Source organism: Bos mutus, chromosome 11, assembly GCF_027580195.1.
Source record: "Bos mutus isolate GX-2022 chromosome 11, NWIPB_WYAK_1.1, whole genome shotgun sequence".
NCBI classification, from domain to species: domain Eukaryota; kingdom Metazoa; phylum Chordata; class Mammalia; order Artiodactyla; family Bovidae; genus Bos; species Bos mutus.
In genome coordinates, this window is record NC_091627.1 from 48,697,421 (window position 1) to 48,714,907 (window position 17,487).

A 17,487-nucleotide genomic window follows, 5' to 3' on the forward strand; every position below is an offset into this window, starting at 1 on the left:
GCTCCCGGTCTTGTTTTTGTTGACTGTATAGAGCTTCTCCATCTTTGACTGCAAAGAATATAATCAGTCTGATTTCCGTGTTGACCATCTGGTGATGTCCATGTGTAGAGTCTTCTCTTGTGTTGTTGGAAGAGGGTGTTTGCTATGACCAGTGTGTTCTCTTGGCAAAACTCTATTAGCCTTTGCCTTGCTTCATTCTGTATTCCAAGGCCAAATTTGCCTGTTACTCCAGGTGTTTCTTGACTTCCTACTTTTGCATTCCAGTCCCCTATAATGAAAAGGACATCTTTTTGGGGGTTAGTTCTAAAAGGTGTTGTAAGTCGTCATAGAGCCATTCAACTTCAGTTACTTCAGTGTTACTGGTTGTGGCCTAGACTCAGATTACTGTGATACTGAATGGTTTGCCTTGGAAATGAACAGTGATCATTCTGTCGTTTTTGAGATTGCATCCAAGTACTGAATTTCGGACTCTTTTGTTGACCATGATGGCTACTCCTTTTCTTCTGAGGGATTCCTGCCTGCAGTAGTAGATATAATGGTCATCTGAGTTAAATTCAGCCATTCCAGTCCATTTTAGTTCACTGATTCCTACAATTTCAACGTTCACTCTTGCCATCTCCTGTTTGACCACTTCCAATTTGCCCTGATTCATGGACCTGACATTCTAGGTTCCTGTGCAATATTGCTCTTTACAGCATCAGACGTTGCTTCTATCACCTGTCACATCCACAACTGGGTATTGTTTTTACTTTGGCTCCATCCCTTCATTCTTCCTGGAGTTATTTCTCCACTGATCTCCAGTAGCATATTGGGCACCTATTGAGCTGGGGAGTTCCTCTTTCAGTATCCTATCATTTTGCCTTTTCATTCTGTTCATGGGGTTCTCAAGGAAAGAATACTGAAGTGGTTTGCCATTCTCTTCTCCCGTGGACCACATTCTGTCAGACCTCTCCACCATGACCCGCCCGTCTTGTGTGGCCCCACAGGACATGGCTTAGTTTCACTGAGTTAGACAAGGCTGTAGTCCGTGTGATTAGATTGACTAGTTTTCTACTATTACCTCACAAATACCTTTTAAGATGGCAATTCATCCTCAAATTAGCTTCAATACACTGCCAGCATTTGTTTCATTAATCCCTAAATGACTCTGCTTATCTTAAAACTATGTAGGTAAACAGAGTTTCTGGTTACATGTCCAATTTCCTGGCTAAGATGGTAAAGAATCTGCTTGCAATGCGGAAGACCCAGGTTCATCCCTGAGTCAGAAAGACCCCATGGAGAAGGAAATGGCAATCCAGTTCAGTATTCTTGCCTGGAGATTTCCATGGACAAAGGAGCCTGGCAGGCTATAGTCCATGGGGTCACAAAGAATAGGAAACAACTGAGTGACAAACACACATGGGGTTCTGAAATCTGGTAATATGCTAATTTAAATGAATTCTGTCTATTAACATTTATTACTTTTATTTTACCTAAGATTAGGTACTATTTAAGAAAAGTCCATTTAATTTTTGCATATTTATTTTATTTTTAAAAATCCATTTTATTGAATTATAGTGATTCAGTTATATATATATATTCAGTTATCTATCTATCTATCTATATGTCTATATACATATATACATATCCTGTTATGGTTTATCACAGAATATTTAATATAGTTCCCTGTGCTGTACAGTAAGACTTTGTTGTTTTTCCATTCTATATATAACAGTTTGCAACTATTAATCTCAAACTCCCAATTCATCCCTCCTGCATAATTTTTGCATATTTAGTAACAAAAATGCCAGCATTTACTTGTCTTCTGAACTCTAGTGAGGCTAAAAGTTTTACATAGGTTAATTTAAATATGGGTTACTACATTTTTTCAAGAGTTGCATGAATTCAAAATTGTATCAGTAAGATACAATGTAAGACACTGAGACAAAGAATATTTGTGGATCATCCCATGTTAAATATCTAGTATTAATACCAAAATGTGATACTGAAAAGGAAGGCTAATTGGATACAGGGCCTGAAAATGTAGGAGCCCTTTGGTCTGATTGTTTCAATCTATTGTATCATCTCACTGTATCATTAAATTAAGACCAAGGAGACTTTTAAAGGACACCATTCTTGCAAAGTCTACTGCTGACATTTGAACAATACATCAACTTCTGAATCCCTAGAATTTGTCCGGTTCCCTCTGCTTCCTCTCACTGCTCCTCTTTTCCAACTGCTAGAGACCTCATGTCTGCTGACATGTCCATTTTTCCTATCTCTTATCTCTGCACTGGATTTACTAGTTTTCTACTTATTTTAAACTCTATAAGCTTCTCTGACGGCTCAGTTGGCGAAGAGTCTGTTTGCAGTGTGGGAGACCCAGGTTCAGTCCCTGGGTGGGGAAGATCCCCTAGATAAGGAAATGGCAACCCACTCCAGTATTTTTGCCTGGAGAACTCCACGGACAGAGGAGCCTTGTAGGCTGCAGTCTGTGGAGTCACAAAGAGTCGGACACGACTGAGTGACTTTCACTTTAAACTCCATAATTTTTTCTGTGACCCTAACTCTTTCCCAAGTCCTTAAATCCAGTAAGCCCTTGTCCTCTTAGCCTCCTATGACACTCCACCTTATAGTCACTCTGTAAGGTCTGCCTGTGCAAATCATTTACCCAATATGGCAGTGAAGGAATTTCAGAAACATGTAAATTCGATCCAATAAAAAGGAATAATTAACAGTATTAGCTTAGTCCTCCTCATGACCTGAAAGCTTTCCATGTGTTCACTCTCATTTTTTAAAACTTCCTTTCCAGATATTTTCCACTGTCTTCAAGACCCATACGTGAACTCCCCCAATACTCTCAGCAGAGGACCACATTCTTTCACAGGAAGAGAAAGTCATTAAATGTAAACTTCTTCAAATCTTTGTCCTCATTCCAACTCCACCAATATCTGCTTCTTCATCCAAATTTATGCCTTTACTACCAAAATGTGGTCTGCTATTGTGCAGTAATACCATGTGTCAAGTCAGTAATAACCAGGATCTGCTAATGAATTATGGTCAACAATTCATCTTTATCTTGCACAGCACAACTTCTTACTCATGAAAAGCCTCCCCCCTTCAATTTTTCTATATTAAAGATAATAAAATTCAGTCTGGTACTTTCTATGTAACTTCAAGTGCATTCCCTAATTTGTAGCTAAACTTCCTAAAAACTTAGTATGTTATCCTGTATAATGTTGTCCTTATTTTTCAATCACTTCACCTATCTCAAGATGCCTAGGCATTCATTTCACAGTTTTAAGTTTGTATTACTTTCACTGAGATATAGAATTTACTAGTAACCTTTCTATTTTTGAATTATGCCTCCTCTTGGTCTCCAGAGCTAACAATGGAGTTGATTTATCTCATTATTCCCAAATAATGGAGTTTATTTTATCTTTCCTTAATATCTAAACACTTCTGTTCTTTTTTCTCATATACTTTCTCTTTCCTTTTATTCTCCATTTAAAAGTTCAGTTCTCTTCAGGTTTCCCCTTGTCCCTTTTCAGTTTTAATTCTCAGCATTTCCTCAGTGTATTCTGACTCACACACATTACTTCACATACCACTATATATCTGAAGAATGGCAAAATCAACAATTTCACCATGAAATGTTCTCTTGAGCTTCGATATATATGGCTGGTTTCCCATTACACATTTTGATAAATAAGAGTAACTCCTATGCATAAATTATTCAGTGTGGAATACATGAAAACTGAATTGATATCCTTCTCACAGTCCCTGCTTTGGAAAACAAATCACCCCTTCTCTTCCTACATTCTACAGTCAGCCAGTAACATTAACTACTATCTTGTCAATAATGCAGAAATCAGGGTTCATACTTGATTTTGCCATTCTCTCCACTTCCTCATATCCAATCAGCTAATCCAATTTGCTCAGTAACTTAACTTGTATTTTTCTCCTACTATTAATCTAAACAGGACAGAAATGGTATGAACCTAACAGAAGCAAAAGATATTAAGAAGAGGTGGTGAGAATACACAGAAGAACTGTACAAAAAAGATCTTCACAATGCAGATAATCATGATGGTGTGATCACTCACCTAGGACCAGATATCCTGGAATGTGAAGTCAAGTAGGCCTTAGCATCACTATGAACAAAGCAAGAGGAGGTGATGGAATTAGAATTGAGCTATTTCAAACCCTGAAAGATGATGCTGTGAAAGTGCTGCACTCAATATGCTAGCAAATTTGGAAAACTCAGCAGTGGCCACAGGACTGGAAAAGGTCAGTTTTCATTACAATCCCAAAGAAAGGCAATGCCAAAGAATGCTCGAACTACCACACAATTTTGCTCATCTCACATGCTAGTAGTAATGCTCAAAAGTCTCCAAGCCAGGCTTCAAAAATATGTGAACAGTGAACTTCCAGATGTTCAAGCTGGTTTTAGAAATGGCAGAGGAACCAGAGATCAAATTGCCAAGATCCATTGGATCATCTAAAAAGCAACAGACTTCCAGAAAAACATCTATTTCTGTTTTATTGACTATGCCAAAGCCTTTGACTGTGTGGATCACAATAAACGGTGGAAAATTCTGAAAGAGATGGGAATAGCAGACCACCTGACCTGCCTCTTGAGAAACCTGTATGCAGGTAAGCAAGCAACAGTTAGAGCTGCACATGGAACAACAGACTGGTTTCAAATAGGAAAAGGAGTACATCAAGGCTGCATATTGTCACCCTGCTTATTTAACTTCTATGCAAAGTGCATCATGAGAAACGCTGGGCTGGAAGAAGCACAAGCTGGAATCAAGATTGCCGGGAGAAATATCAATAACCTCAGATATGCAGATGATACCACCCTTATGGCAGAAAGTGAAGAGGAACTAAAAAGCCTCTTGATGAAAGTGGAAGAGGAGAATGAGACAGTTGGCTTAAAGCTCAACATTCAGAAAACGAAGATCATGGCATCTGGTCCCATCACTTCATGGGAAATAGATGTGGAAACAGTGTCAGACTTTATTTTGGGGGGCTTCAAAATCACTGCAGATGGTAATTACAACCATGAAATTAAAAGACACTTACTCCTTTGGAGAAGGAAATGGCAACCCACTCCAGCATTCTTGCTTGGAGAATCCCGTGGACAGAGGAGCCTGGTGGACTACCGTCCACAGTGTCACAAAGAGTTGGACACCACTGAGTGAGTTCACTTTCACTTTCACTTACTCTTTTCTCCTTGGAAGGAAAGTTATGACCAACCTAGATAAAGCATGTTCAAAAGCAGAGACATTACTTTGCCAATAAAGGTCCTTCTAGTCAAACCTATGGTTTTTCCAGTGGTCATGTATGGATGTGAAAGTTGGACTGTGAAGAAAGCTGAGCGCTGAAGAATTGATGCTTTTGAACTGTGGTTCTGGAGAAGACTCTTGAGAGTCCCTTGGACTGAAAGGAGATCCAACCAGTCCATTCTAAAGGAGATCAGTCCTGGGTGTTCATTGGAAGGACTGATGCTGAGGCTGAAACTCCAATACTTTGTCTATCTCATGTGAAGAGTTGACTTACTGGAAAAGACCTGATGCTGGGAGGGATTGGGGGCAGGAGGAGAAGGGGACGACAGAGGATGAGATGTCTGGATGGCATCACCGACTTGATGGACATGAGTTTGGGTGAACTCTGGGAGTTGGTGATGGACAGGGAGGGCTGGCGTGCTGCGATTCTTGGGATTGCAAAGAGTCGAACACGACTGAGTAACTGAACTGAACTGAACCGATTAATCTAAACATCTCAGATTAATTAGTCATATTTGTAGTTTCAAGACCTGGAATATGTCCTTAAAATCTATTCCTGTTCTAGTCAAACAATTCTCTCCCATAGCAAGAATATTGCTTTTACTAAAGAGCAAATATGATTATATTTTACTGTTGATTTAGAAATAATTTTCCCTCACTTTAAAGATAAAATTCATGTGTTCCGTTATGACATTTTAATGTGAATTGACCAGTATGAATTCGTCTTTATGTGTAATTCAGGATAGTATCTTGCTCTTCATCATAAGACATCCATTTTCTTCTCATGTGAAATATTTGTCCTTTAAATGTATTATTAATAAACCAACAATTCTGTCCTTTGATATATACATGCTATTCTTCTTGCTAAGGTTATTATTGCCAATAACTGTTCAATTGCTTATGACTTTACCCACCTTTAGAGTGGGCTTTCTTGGTGGCTCAGATAGTAAAGAATCTGCCTGCAATGCAGGAGACTTGGGTTCAAGCCCAGAGTTGGGAAGATCCCCTAGAAAGGGAATGGCTACCCACTCCAGTATTCTTTCCTTGTAATTCCATTGGCAGAGAAGCCTAGCAGGCTGCAGTCCATAGGATCACAAAGAGTCAGACATGACTGGATGACTAACACTGTCACTGTTACCACCTCTTCAGAGAAGCCTTCCTTGACCATTCCAAGCCAGATGTTTCCTGTCTCTCTCTATACCCTCTATCATGGCATTTCATATCCTTTATGGGATACTTTGTTTTACTATCTTTTATTCCCAGAAGATTGTGAACTGTTTACAGACAGGGCTCATGCCCTATTCATCTTTGAATGCCTCATGCATAGCACAGGGGCTCAATTATTGTAAGCATTCAAGTATTGAATAAAAGAATAAATATACCTTTTAATCTAAAGTAGATAACTCTTTTCTTGTGACAGGAATTCTCATATCTGCTAGATAATGAAGTATCAACAAGATCAGTTTTTGATTTTAGGTTCTTCTATTCAGGATTCCAAATAGCTCACCTTCCTGACACATTAATTCTTCAAAGATATTTGCAATATTGCATGACTTTCTTTTACATTCATTTTTACCTTTCTGCAATTTTGCCTTAGATTTATTAAGTTCCAGAAGATCCTTCTCTTACTCACTTTAAAACAGATAGATAGTTGTGCATTCTGATTAGTATGGCTCTCAGCTGATGTGCTTTTTTTTTTTTTTTATTTTGATGGTCATTATATGCTAGCTACCAGGAGTAAATGAAAGAACAGCGGGATTTTCAAAGAGACTCCTGAATTTAAGTCAGCTTACTGTACTTTTGAATAACAAATTCACTCAAACTACTCATGCTATTCAAAATACAACATTTTTATGTCCTGTAAGTGGATGGTCACTTCCACTGTCCTCTCTTACCTGGGGAGCTGAGAAAAGTAAGTTGACAATAAAGATCTCACCATGTGCTCCAATTTGAGCAGTCACTTAAATTTACAGTCAATTCAGATTCGTAGTTCTTTTTTGAGTTGCTTTAAATGGTCTGCTTTTGATGACTCAGTCTTTTCCAGGTGAGTGCTCAGATTCCCTGTACTGTCTGCTTATCTCCTTTATGACTTTCTGAGTGCTTGGGATAGGGGAGTGGGCTTCAGTATTCTGTCTGCAGAGTGATTTTATGGTCTGGCTTGGTTTATGGTGATCTAGTTACTGAATTTATGATGACTCATTTGCAACTTGTCCAAGCTGTGGGCATTAAAACTTTACCCACAGCCATGGTGTGTGGACTTGGAAATTTGCATCAAAGTAAAAGTATGCACACGCTCCACCTGTCTATTCTACCCCAGGCTATTTCCTTTTATTCAACACTCTCAGCTCTTTGGTGTTTCCTCATTGTGGTTTATTGGAATATTTGGAATGCCTGCATGCCTCCACAGAACTTGCTGAACAAGTAATGTTCTATGAAACCATCAATTTGGCCACATTTCACAGCAAACGATGTTCTATATTACCTGTGACATACTGGAAGTGGCTTAGAAGCATGGAATCTCCAGCCATACTCATTCTTGGATGTCTGATTTATTGGAATTTTCTAACATTTTTTATCTTCTGAGAATTCCATGGCAAATGAAAAAGATGGAGGAGAAAAAGCACAGAGACAGGCACTTCTTTCTCTTGATGTAACCTCAGTCCTGTGACATGGAAATCCTCTGCTTTTTCCATTTTCTCACCTTCTCAGAGAAGACCTCCATTCCATGAACACTGCAGTTCTGGTTGCTGTTATGTCCATGGCACACTGAAGAACTTAGAAATTTCCTTCAAGGAATGATTCAAAGAAATAGTATTGTTATGATCATTAAAAAATACTTGAGACATATGTGTAAACAAATACATTTTAGATGTTGTAAAGTATTTGTTGATACAGTCAGTATGAAGGTCTAAGTCAAATTGTGTGTAGGGGCCTGGAATAAATGAGAATCCCTCCAAAATTTATCAGACACATTTTCAAGTTCAGTTCAGTTCAGTCTCTCAGTCGTGTCAGAATCTTTTTGATCTTATGCACCACAACACACCAGGCCTCCCTGTCCATCACCAACTCCCAGAGTTTACCCAAAGTCATGTCCATTGAGACAGTGATGCCATATAATCATCTCATCCTCTGTCGACCACTTCTCCCCCTGCCTTCAATCTTTCCCAGCATCAGGGTCTTTTCTAATGAATCAGCTCTTTGCATCAGATGGCCTAAGTATTGAAGTTTCAGCTTCAACATCAGTCCTTCCAATGAACACTCAGGACAATCTCCTTTAGGATGGACTTGTTGGATGTCCTTGCTGTCCATGGGACTCTCAAGAGTCTTCTCCAACACCACAGTTCAAAAGCATCAATTCTTTAGCGCTCAGCTTTGTTTATAGTACAGCTCTTACATCCATACTTGACTACTGGAAAAACCATAGCCTTGACTAGATGGACCTTTGTTGGCAAAGTAATGTCTCTGCTTTTTAATATGCTGTCTAGATTGGTCATAACTTTTCTTCCAAGGAGTAAGTGTCTTTTAAATATCATGACTGCAGTCACCATCTGCAGTGATTTTGGAGACCTCTAAAATAAACTCTCTCACTGTTTCCATTGTTTCTCCATCTATTTACCATGAAGTGATGGGACTGGATATCATGGTCTTACTTTTCTGAACGCTGAGCTTTAAGCCAAGTGTTTCACTCTCTTCTTTCACTGTCATCAAGAGGCTCTTTAGGTAAGGGTGGTGTCATCTGCATACCCAATGTTATTGATATTTCTCTTGGCAATCTTGATTCCAGCTTGCATTTCATCCAGCCCAGCGTCTCATGATGTACTCTGCATAGAAGTTAAATAAGCAGGGTGACAATATACAGCCTTAACATATGCTTTTTCCTGCTTGAAACCAGTCTGTTGCTCCATGACCAGTTCTAATTGTTGCTTCTTGACCTGCATACAGATTTCTCAAGAGGCAGGTCAGGTAGTCTGGTATTCCCATCTCTATCAGAATTTTCCACAGTTTGAGGTGATCCATATAGTCAAAGGCTTTGGCATAGTCAATAAATAAGAAATAGATACTTTTCTGGAAGTTTCTTGCTTTTTTGATGATCCAGTAGATGTTAGCAATTTGATGTCTGGTTCCTCTGCCATTTCTAAATCCCACTTGAACATCTGGAAGTTCATGGTTCATGTATTGCTGAAGCCTGGCTTGGAGAATTTTGAGCATTACTTTACTAGTGTGTGAAATGAGTGCAATTGTGCAGTAGTTTGAGCATTCTTTGGCATTACTTTCTTTGGGATTAGAATGAAAACTTATCTTTTCCAGTCATGTGGCTACTATTGAGTTTTCCAAATTTGCTGTCATATTGAGTGCAGCACTTTCACAGAATCATCTTTTAGGATTTGAAATAGCTCAACTGGAATTCCATCACCTCCACTAGCTTTGTTTGTAATGATGCTTCCTAAGGCCCACTTGACTTCACATTCTAGGATGTCTGGCTATAGGTGAGTGATCACACCATTGTGATTATCTGGGTCATGAAGATCTTTTTTGTATAGTTCTTTTGTGTATTCTTGCCACCTCTTGTTAACATCTTCTGCTTCTGTTAGGTCCATACCGTTTTTGTCTTTTATTGAGCTCATCTTTGCATGAAATGTTCCCTTGGTATTTCTGATTTTCTTGAGGAGATCTTCAGTCTTTCCCATTCTATTTTTCCCCTCTATTTCTTTGCAGTGATCACTGAGGAAGCTTTTGTATGTCTCCTTGCTTTTCTTGGTATTTTTGCATTCAAGTGAGTATGTCCTTCCTTTTCTTCTTTGCTTTTCACTTCTCTTCTTTTCACAGCTATTTGTAAGGCCTCCTCAGACAGCCATTTTGATTTTTTTGCATTTATTTTTCTTGGGGATTGTCTTAATCCCTGTTTCCTGCACAATGTCGTGAACCTCTGTCCATAGTTCATCAGGCACTCTGTCTATCAAATCTAGTGCCTTAAATCTATTTCTCACTTCCACTGTATAATCATAAGGGCTTTGATTTAGGTCATACCTGAATGGTTTAGTGGTTTTCCTCACTTTCTTCAATTTAAGTCTTAATTTGGCAATAAGGAATTCATGATCTGAGCCACAGTCAGCTCCTGATCTTGCTTTTGCTGACTGTATAGGGCTTCTGTATCTTTGGCTGCAAAGAATATAATCAGTCTGATTTTGGCATTGACCACCTAGTGATGTCCATATGTAGAGTTTCTGTTGTGCTGTTAGAAAAGAGAGTTTGATATAACCTCTGTGTTCTCTTGACAAAACAATGTTACTCTTTGCCTTTCTTCATTTTGTACTCCAAGGCCAAGTTTGCCTGTTACTCTAGGTATCTCTTGACTTCCTACCTTTACATTCTAATACCCTATGATGAAAACCACAACTTTTTTGTTGTTGTTTTTTGTTTAGTTCTAGAAGATCTTGCAGTTCTTCATAGAACCATTCAACTTCAGCTTCCTTGGCATTACTGTTTGGGGTATAGACTTGGATTACTATGATACTGAGTGGTTTGCCTTGGAAATAAACAGAGATCATTCAGTCATTTTTTTAAATTTTATTTTATTTTTAAACTTTACAATATTGTGTTAGTTTTGCCAAATATCAAAATGAATCCACCACAGGTATACCTGTGTTCCCCATCCCGAACCCTCCTCCCTCCTCCCTCCCCATTCAGTCATTTTTGAGGGGCCTTTTTTTCTTAGAGTTTACCTCTCTCCTCCATCCCTTTTTTTTCCTAATAGTGACTAATGATATTGTTTTCCAAGGCCATAGGTTTATTTTTAACTAATTAAAATAGAACCTTATATATGTGTATTGTCTTATTTTGCCTCTTAGTGCTTCAGTGTGTCCTATGAACAGATGATGGAATCAAATTTTCTAAGCAAGATATCCATCTATCACTCTGTCCTTTGTTCTACCATCTCTCCTACTTGGCATTCAAGGCTGTGATCTATTGCTTTCCTGTATCAATTTGTCAATTATTTTTCATGTTAGGTCTAAGCATGGAAGTGATGACATATAATGGAAAGTACATGCACTCTGAAGATAGACACACTAGAGTTAGAATTCAGATTTATCAGCTGTTTGACAATGAGAAAGTCATTTCAGTGACTTTTTTTTTTAATGGATATTATACTTATATTGTAATTTTTGTGTGATGACTAAGCTGTATACCTTAGTGAAACTAGTCATCCTTTTGTGGAGGTTTAATAAATGCTAACTTTCAAACTGAATGGAAATTTTAGTAGTAAAATGTTTGCTATTAAAGTATTGTGTGTGTCTGCTTATTCTCAACTTGGGAAGTGAGTATCTAAACTATTTCAGAAATTGTAAGCAGTAAGTAAAAAAGATTTACTAAATTTTAACTTTTGTATTAATTATTATGTGTTAATTATATAATGGTAGAGTATTCAACATACAAAATATGATATTTGTTGTTTTATGCTGTCATTTTATCTCAACTGTATTGGCGATGTTAAATAATTATTTAATTAACTATTAAAATGAAATACTCTTTGTATTTTTGTTGTTGCTATCGTTTTAGCTTTTGACTTGTGTTACTATTAGGAATTTAAAATAATATATATACCACTCATTGTAGCCCATTTATTTAAAGAAACAAATGTATATTTTTTGTTGAAATCTCTGGGTCATAACACAATTTCATTCTAAAGTTGTCATTTCAGAATACTCAAAGTACATAACAAAATTCATAGTATTATCTACTATTCAAGAAGGATTCTATTATTATTCACTACTGATATCATATTGAAAGATACTAAGATTTTAAAATCTAAATTTTACATGAAATTGGGAACATTTCCCATTGTGTATGAGATACTAAACAGCAATCTTTAAGGGAACAATGGGCATAAGAGCAAATTATTCAATAACCTTTCTCTTTCATTCTGCTTTAAAGAATGTAAAAATAGTTTGATGTTTTTTGTTGTACTAATAATAACAGATTCAGGAATATTCAATATTATGCAGAAATAAATCTGCAAGAGAAAATACTAATGTGTGCACTTGAAGAAGTTTGTATCACATATAGCTAGATAGGCAGCAAAACAAATCAATAGTAAATAGATAGATGATATACATCTCTTGTATGTTTCCACCACTCAGCTCATATGCTTCCTAATGTAAATGGAACCAGAGAGAAGGAAACCACAAAGATAAGCCTGACATTTTATGTGAATTTACACCATGATTTATTGCTAAATTCTAAGAAGGAAAGAAACATAGCAACTACCCATAAAGCTGATTCACAAAACTGAAGAGGAAAAACAATGGTGTAGATGGATTAACAAGGAAATGTGCACTTGGTCAACATGGTATACTGGGTCCTAGTATTCCTATTAGATGCCTGATGAGCTTAAACCTAGGTATAACTGCAGAATGAGAACTAAACATGACTCATCATCTTCCCTCCAACCTACAGGACTTCAAACAAATACATTTTCTCAAGGGATCAGTTGCTTATCACCTTATTCTCACTGTCATCCATCTAAGCCCTAATCCTTCTTGGGAGACATGTGGTATCATTCTGAGGCTCTATAATTTACAATGCTGCTGCTGCTGCTAAGTCGCTTCAGTTATGTCCAACTCTGTGTGACCCCAAGGACAGCAGCCCACCAGACTCCTCTGTCCACGGTATTCTCTAGGCAAGAATACTGGAGTGGGTTGCCATTTCCTTCTCCAATAATTTACAATACATGGTATCCAAAATTAAAGTTTTTATTAATTTCTGACATTTCATGTAGTAGAATCTAATGCCCTGAAAATTAGGAAAAAAAAAAGACAATGTAAATATACCTGAAATAGATTCAGATTTCTTATAAACAGAAACGGATCAGGGGCTATATTTGTTTATTGGCTGGCTAGTGAACATGGGGATACATTTTTATCCTCCTAAGCTGATGGTTCTGTTGGTAAATCAGACTAAAAGGATTTGGGAGAAGCAAGGAGAATAGAATAGCTTCCTAGATGGCTCAGTGGCAATGGATTTGTCTGCCAATGCAGGAGATATAGGAGACCCAGGTTTGATCCCTGAGTCAGGAAGATTCCCTGGACAAGGAAATGGCAACCCACTCCAGTATTCTTGCCTAGAAAATTCCATGGACAGGGCATCATGGTGGGCTGCAGTCCATGGGGTTGCAAAGAGTCAGAGATGACTGAATATACACATGAAAAAATGCATTTGTATAAACTATGCTTAGTATATTAAAGAGCTAGATGAAAGTTGGAACATCTTACCTGAGAATCTCAGTTCATTAAAAAAAAAAAAATCAGATGCAAATTCTAAAACAAACATGTAATAAGTAAAGTTAAAAACTTAGATGGATATTATGAAATTGACATAGTAGAAGATCAGGATATTTTCTGGATTGGTAGAAAATATTCAGAATGAAAAATAAAAGGGGGTAATGTTGAAAACTAGAGAAAATGATGAAAAGTAGTTATGCAATACAATGAAAAGCTTTAATATACAGGTGATTGAAATCCTAAACATAGATGTAGAAAAATCTGTCACATGCAATATTTGAAGAGACACTGGAAAAGAACTTATCAAAATTCATGAAAAACCTCTGCATACAAATTCAAGAAACCATACACACCCCAAGAAGAACACCTGCTTCTCACCATCAAACACACAAACTATATTAACTGTTGACAAACAAAGTCAATAATTATTTGCAGCTAGATAAAAAATATGCGTATCTGCCAAAGAATTATAGCTTGACTCTCCAAGAAATTCTATAACTTAGAAAATGACAGAATAATAAAGCCATGAAGAAGCTACTGTCTACCTGGAACTTGATACCCAGTAAGACTATTTCTTCATCTAAAACATGGAATTCAAAATTTCTGCTTAATGGAGCCTCCAGTTCAAGATGGCTAAATAGAAGGACTTGGGCTCATCTCCTCCTATGAGAGCACTCAAATTGCAACTAGCTGTTGAACAACCATTGACAGGAGGATGCTGGAACCCATCAAATAAACATATCCCATGTCCAACAACAAAGAAGTAGCTCCAGCAAGATTGTAGGAGGGACACAATCATGATAAAATCAAATCTCATACCCACTGTGTGTGTGACCCACAAACTGAAGGACAATAATACAAAAGAAATTTTCCCACCATTGTAAAGGTTCTGAACCCCATGTCAGGCTTCCTACCCTTGAGATCCCACAAAGGGACTGGGAATCCCCAGGGAATCTGACCTTGAAGACCAGCAGGATTTGGTTATAGGACTTCCACAGGATTGGGGAAAACAAAGACTTCAGTCTTGGAGGGCACAAACAAAATCTTGCATTCACCAAAACAGAGAGGAAAGGAGCAGTGACCCTATAGAAGAGTACCTGCTAGTGCTGGACCTATTGGAGATGTGGGCCCACAGGGTTTCACTATAGGGATGGGACACTGACAGCAGCAGTCCTGGAAGGCCCGCCTTGGTGTAAGCCCTCTTAGAGGTTAATCTCTTGGAGATTAACCTTACCATGGAGCCTGTAGATCCTATAGGTGGGTAGCCTCAGACCAAACAACTAGCAGGGAGGTAGTGAACCCCACCCATCAGCAGATAATAGGATTAAAGTTTTACTGAGCAAGACTCTGCCCACCAGAACAAGATACAGTTTATCCCACTGCAGGTCCCTCCCAGCAGGAAGCTTACACAAACCTCTTAGCCTCCTTCAACAGAGGATAAAAAGAAGCAAAAAGAACCACAATCCCACTGAGAATAAACTCACATTACAGAAAGTTAATCAGCATGAAAAAACAGAAAGTTATGTGCCGGGGTCCAGCCCCGGCTGATCCAGGGTATTCGAAGGAGAGATGGCATAGGCGACCTATTTATTTAAATATTTATCAAAGATATAAAGAGTAATAGGATGAGGATAGCTCAGTAGGAAAATTCAGTGGAGAAAAGAGGCTGAGTAGCTTGGTTTACGCGGGAGACCAATAAAACTTCAAGACAAGAAGTTTGCATTACTTACGTAGGCCGCAGGCATCCTTCCGTTCTCCCGAAGGAGAGGAGACACTGAGGCCTCCCCAGTCGGATCTTAGAAGCCCAGGCATAATTAGCAAGCATGGCGGGTTCCGTGCTCCAGATGGAGACTCAGCCAGAATTTGGGAGAGAGAGCGACATGGGGAGACCAAGTTTTGGTGAACAAGGCCTGCACTTTATTTTCCAAAGTAGTTTTTATACCTTAAGTTATGCATAGAGGATAATGGAGGAAGGGGTGGAGTCATGCAGGGACAGCAGTTCCTGGTCCTAATCGAAGCCAGGCTTTCAAACTTATCATATGCAAAAGTTCAGGTGAATTACATCATCTTCTGGCCAGGAGGCCTGTTAACATTTTAAGAAACTTATCTTTCTCTAAAGGTGATTATTCCAAAGTCAGGCACCAGCCTTCAAAAAAGCATTGGACAAAGCTGCATTCCTATAGGGCAAAGGTGAGGTGGGCTCAATCAAGAAAAGAATTAACTCAAGGGTCCAAGGTTACAAATGTTGAGGCTACTACTTACATTTCTATACACCCATTATATCAATCAATACACTGCCAAGGACACAATAGGTAAGGGGTATGGAGACTTAGCAGCAAACATTGGCCCAATAAGTGAAAAACCCTTCACCAATACAATTTCTAATCAATCTTTTAACTACTCAAAGGAATCTGTGTTTAGACAGTTTAGAACATCTGCCTCTCACAGTTGGGAGGCTCTGAACAATCACATGTGGCCGGAAAAACCTATTCAGGCAGGCTAGAGGATTTCCAAAGGAGTTTGTAGGTTAAACACTGTCACACCCAGGAATTATTAACTGGAGCTGTAAGCTAACTCTTTTTTCAGAGAGAGGTAGTGGGGGACAGCCCCCTGTAAAGTCAGAGGTGTAGGTGAAAGCACAAAGCAGAAAGTAGGCAGAGATGCTCGAGAATTTCCAGGGGGACTCCTGAGGCTCGATCCCGTCTTTGCGTATGCCGAGCCTCCTTCCTCATGACCTTTGTCATGGGTGGAGTTCCTCACGCTGGCTCCCGGCAGTGATAGAATTCCAGTTGAGCTATTCCAGATCCTGAAAGATGATGCTGTGGAAAGTGCTGCACTCAATATGCAATATGCACTCAATATGCAATATGCCGGCTCCCGGGAGTTATGTCCCAGATAAAGGGACAAGTTAAAATCCCAGTTCAGTTCAGTTCATTTCATTCTCTCAGTCATGTCCAACTCTTTGCGACCCCATGAACCACAGCACGCCAGGTCTCCCTGTCCATCACCAACTCCCAGAGTCCACTCAAACCCATGCTCATCGAGTTGGTGATGCCATCCAATCATCTCATCCTCTTTCATCCCCTTCTTCTCCTGCCCTCAATCTTTCCCAGCATCAGGGTCTTTTCAAATGAATCAGCTCTTCGCATCAGGTGGCCAAAGTATTGGAGTTTCATCTTCAATATCAGTCCTTCCAGTGAACACCCAGGACTGATCTCCTTTAGGATGGGCTAGTTGGATCTCCTTGCAGTCCAAGGGACTCTCAGAATCTTCTCCAACACCACAGTTCAAAAGCATCAATTCTTCGGCACTCAGCTTTCTTTATAGTCCAACTCTCACATCCATATACGACCACTGGAAAAACCATAGCTTTGACTAGACGGACCTTTGTTGGCAAAGTAAAAAGTTAAATAAGTAGGGTGACAATATACAGCCAAATAACTCCAGAAAGAATGAAGGGATGGAGCCAAAGCAAAAGCAACACCCAGTTGTGAATGGGACTGGTGATGGAAGCAGGGTTTGATGGTGCAAAGAGCAATATTGCATAGGAACCTGGAATGTTAGGTTCTTGAATCAAGGCAAATTGGAAGTGGTCAAACAAGAAATGATGAGTGAACATCGACATTCTATGAATCAGTGAAATAAGATGGACTGGAATGGGTGAATTTAACTCATAACCATTATATCTACTACTGTGGGCAAGAATCCCTTAGAAGAAATGGAGTAGCCATCATAGTCAACAAGAGTCTGAAATGTGGTACTTGGATGAAATCTCAAAAACGACAGAATGATCTCTGTTCGTTTCCAAGGCAAACCATTCAGTATCATGGTAATCCAAGTCTATGCCCTGACCAGTAACACTGAAGAAGCTGAAGTTGAACAGTTCTATGAAGACCTACAAGACCATCTAGAACTAACACCCAAAAAAGATGTCCTTT